The following is a 5,149-nucleotide window of genomic DNA, read 5'->3' on the forward strand; positions in this document are numbered from 1 at the left end:
TGAAAACTAGTCTAACAATCAAGTATTTTTTTTAAATATTCTTTTATATATATATATATATATATATATATATTGTTGTTTCTTTTACTTCAAGGATTAAATTTTTGTTTATTTCAGAAAATTCATAATAATTCTCTAAATCCCTATTCCTTGTACATCAACATTCTTTGATTCTAATTTAAATATGCACTGTTCATGTCATGCATTCAGAGTCACAGAAAATACCACCACATTTGAATAAATGAGACTACTCTAAAATTAAACTCAATTTCTCATGCACTACATCTTTTCTCTAATAAAAATTAAATTTCAAGCTCAGTGAATAATACATGAGGCATCTTTCAACATTAAAGCAAATAACAGAAAATTTCAAAATAACAGAACTAAACTCGAACCTAGGAATCTAACTAATAAAGGATAATGTAATAAACAAAGTAAAATAACAGAAAACCGGAACATAACATAGTAAGAGCGAGAAGGAATATATAATGAAAAGAACTCAACCACCTCAGTTATGTTGGTGGCCATCTCATTCCTCTGACTATGCTCCTCAGTGAAGATGATTTGCTTCCCTTTGGTCCCATAGAAAAGCCATAAGCGAAGCGACAACACCAAACTTAAAGGTTTGCTTGTCCTCAAGCAAAGAAGAACTGAAAACAAAAAACAAATATTATGATGAAAGAAGAATAAAAGGATAAAAGAACAGGAGAGAATTAGGATTGGGGGGTGGATGATTTGAAATCAGGCACTGATGGGTTTAATTTGGGCGTCGCATGCGACGCGTACGCGTACAGCACGCGTAAGCGTGGGTCGCGCTAATTTCAAGCGACGCGTACGCGTCTGGGATGCGTACGCGTGGATGGCCAGGATTGGAAAACGACGCGTCCGCGTCAGGGACGCGTACGCGTGATGGGACTTGTGCTCCCAGCACAGTTCCAGCCCTATACCATCATAACTCTCTGGCCAAACACTTTTTACGCCGATTTTACCATGTCACGCGTGCGCGTCAAGGACGCGTCCGCGTGGAGTGTCGAAAACCAGAGTGACGCGTACGCATCTGGTACGCGTACGCGTGGGTAAGCTGGTGCGCAAGGCATAGTTCCTACACAACTCCAGCGCAACTTTCGGCCTTTCTTCTTCTTCTCTTTTCGTTTTTTTTAATGTTCGGTTCCTGTTCGAAAATAGCTGCATGATCAGAACACACGTAAAATGAAAGAAGAACAGTAAAAACTCAATAAAAATCAAATAAGTAAGAAAACTACTACTACGAAAAATAACTAAGGATACGAAATTATCGAGTTGCCTCCCAACAAGTGCTTCTTTAATGTCACTAGCTTGACACTTGATTGTTGAATTTTCTTCCTCTTCTTCTAGTTGGTTAAAAGAAATGTGTCCAAGGGGGGAGAGGTGAAAATTAGTGCCCCCTGATATAAATTCCTCCGAACAAGCTTTCTTTTATTGTGATTAACTTGATTCACCTTACTTGTTGGTGTAAAGGTTGGATTATTTTTTTCTGACCTTCTCTCTTTCATGGATATTTTCTTCTGTTTCTTGGTCACAATCCCCTTTTCAGTGCTTTCCTTGGTTTCCTTCACTTCTTTGATTTCAAAATTTGGGTGTTGTGTGATGGTTAGAGTGTACCCTTCATCAAAAACTTCTTGAATTGGTGGTTTAATAAACTCAATATCTATGCCAGTCTCTACTTCAGTTGAGTGTATATTCCCATCATTGTTTTCATCTCTTACAGCCTCCTTTGTTTTTGCATCTTCCTCTTCTTCCATGTGTGAGGGTGAAAAGTTCTCTAATTCATTGGAGTATAAACTCTTTTGATTGATTTTCTCACTTTCTTCTATAGGATCTTGCATTATATCTCTTGGGAAGGAATTTGCTTGTTCCTCTTTCTGGGACTTGATAATCGACTGCACATGTTTCTCTACATTTTTGACACTCGTCTTTATATCATGTATGAATTCTTTCATGAGAAGCTCAATATCTGATGGTACTTGAGATGAATAAGGAGATGGTGGCCCTTGATATGAATAAGAAGGAGATGATGATTCTTGATAAGAGTAAAAAGATGATGGTTCTTGGTATGAATAGGGAGATAGTGACTCTTGATATGGGTAGAAAGATGATGGTTCTTGATACGGATAGAGAGGTGGTGGTTCTTGGTATGAATATGGAGATGGTGGTTCTTGATATATAGTTGGAACATGGAGCACTAAAGTTTCTTTGGTTTTGACTTTGCCAACCAAAATTTGGATAGTTCCCCCATTCATAATAATATGAATCAATCCTTGGGTGTGAGTAGTAACCCTGTGATCTCTCTCCATTATTTTTCTTAGCACAAAACACCAAAAAGAATTAAACGCACCATGTGGTAAACAGGCAAGCAAAGAAGAAAGAACATAAAGAAAATTTAAACTCAATAAATAAAATAACTAGGAAGAATAAAACAACTAAGGGGACACCAAACTTAATTTCAGAAATTAAGAAAATATTAGTGCTAAATTTTTTTATTTTTATTTTTTTTGAAAATACTTAAGCAAAATTAAAAAAAATTAAAATTAAAACGCCTAATCTAAGCAAACAAACAACTAATAGTTGTTAATCACAATTAATCCCCAGCAACGGCGCCAAAAACTTGGTGCGGAATTTATAACCACAAACTAACTGGCAAGTGCACCGGGTCGTACCAAGTAATACCTCAGGTGAGTGTGGGTCGATCCCACGAGGATTGATGGATTAAGCAACAATGGTTAAATGATTTACTTAGTTAGACAAACAGAAAATAGTGTTGAGAGTTCAAAAAGCATTAATTTAAAGATAGGCGAATAAATAAGTTGGGAATAAAATATGGAGAAGACAGTTAAGGTTTCAGAGTTATCTATTTTCCGGATTGACTTTTCTTATTAATTTATTTTAATCATGCAAGATTTAATTCATGGCAAACTATATGTGACTAGACCCTAATTCCTTAGACCTTCCTAGTCTCCTCTAAAATTCATCAACCGCCAATTCCTTGGTCACTTAATTCCAATTAGAGGGTGAAGTTTAATTCTAGTTTATATGCCACAGAAACTCTAATCACCCAAATATAAAAGGATTATATGTCACGTATCCCGTTAAATCCAGATAATTAAAATTTAGGAGAATTTGTTTTCAAGCTGTTGTTCAAGTAAAGAGCTTTTCCAAGTTATACAAGAATTCATTTAGAACATGGGTCATACTTTCGTTCCATCCAAATTCATAAAATAAAGAACGAAAATAATTCTTGAAACAGAAATCAATACATAAATTAAAATAGAAAAATAATAGAATCAATCCATACAATAGACAGAGCTCCTAACCTTAACAGTGGAGGTTTAGTTGCTCATGGCTCAGAGAGAAAAATAAGGATTCTGATAAAATATATTTTGGTAGAGGTGGAATGGAATCCCCTAGAAGGGAAGTTTCTTTTCCCTTTTATGTCTAATCCTAATTAATTTAAAATCTATTTTCTAAAACTAAAATAATATATTTTCCTATTTTAAAATAAAAATTAAAGTTTAAATCAGAATTAATAGGAATCAGCGTTTTCTGCACTTCGCACTTGTCACGCGTACGCGTCGATGGTCTTCTTCGCGTGTCACGCGTACGCGTCAGGTACGCGCACGCGTTGCTGAGCAACTTCGCTTTTCACGCGTACGCGTCAGGTACGCACACGCGTCGCCATGGAAAGCTCCAAATCACGCGCACGCGTCAGGTACACGCACGCGTCGCTCCTCCCTGTCATCTCCTTTAATTCTTGTGCTGCAGAAACTCCATCAAATCCAGCCGAATGCTAGCTAAAATAAACAGAATTGCACAAGACTCAAAGTAGCATCCATAGTCGCTAAAAGATAATTAATTCTTAATTAAACTCAGCAATTTAAATGCAAATTCACTAGGAAAAGATAGGAAAGATGCTCATGCATCACCCCTTCATAAGCTGCCTCTTGAGAATTGGCAGCTGAGCTCTGTACTCCACTCAAGTGCTGGAAGATCATGTTGATCTGCTGGGACATGAGCTTATTGATGAGTGGATATTTTATACGCTTTTTGGCTTCATTTTCATATAGTTTTTATTATGTTTTGTTTAAGTTTTATTATGTTTTTATAGGTTTTAGTGCAAAATTCACATTTTTGGATTCTACTTTGAGTTTGTGTATTTTATGATGATTTTAGGTATTTTTTTGGCTGAAATTGAGGAGCTTGAGCAAAAGTCTGATTCAGAGACAGAGAAAGGACTACAGATGCTGTCAGGATCTGACCTCCATGCACTTGAAAGAGCATTTCTAGAGCTACAGAACTCCAAATGGCGCGCTCTCAACAGCTATGAAAAGCTAACATCTAGGGCTTTCCAAAAATATTTAATAGTTTATACTTTGCTTTGAAAATAAAGGCTCAAAACTAGCATTCAACACCAGCCACCAGCCTTATTCCTGGCGTCCAATGCCCAAAGGGGAGTAGTTGGTGTCCCAATGCCCAAATAGGAGTCCCAAGCTGGCGTTCAATGCCCCTAAGGAGTCCTAGCACGTGGAGACACCTTTAGCTCAGCCCAAACACTCACCAAGTGGGCCCTAGAAGCGGATTTTCTCACTATCAACCTAGTTTATCTTATTTCTATAATTTTTAGTTAGCAGATTAGTATATATAGGAGGAGATCACCCTTGTTTAATAATTTTTGATCTTCTTCCGCCACTTTTACATTCGAACACTATTCTCTGTACAGTATGAGTCACTAACCTCCTCGGTTAAGGTTAGGAGCTCTGCTGATTCTTATGAATTAATAATATCACTATTTCACTTCAATCAATGCTTGATTCTATTCTAAGATGTATCTTCGTTCTTCATCCTAATGGGTTGGGAGTGTAACTTGACCGTCATCCCAATTCTACATGGGTTCTTGCGAGTCCTTGACGGGATAGTATTGAACCACCAGCTTGATTATACATCTCTTAGATGGCTAATCCTCGGCTTCGTTGGGAACTTCTCGAGACATTAGTGCAGCCGAGGTGCGGGCCGATTGATGAGGGAAAATACGTTTCCACACAAACTCACCGGCAAGTGTACCAGGTCACATCAAGTAGTAATAACTCACAAGAGTGAGGTCGATCCCACAGGGATT

Source organism: Arachis ipaensis, chromosome B01 (assembly GCF_000816755.2).
Source record: "Arachis ipaensis cultivar K30076 chromosome B01, Araip1.1, whole genome shotgun sequence".
Lineage (NCBI taxonomy): Eukaryota > Viridiplantae > Streptophyta > Magnoliopsida > Fabales > Fabaceae > Arachis > Arachis ipaensis.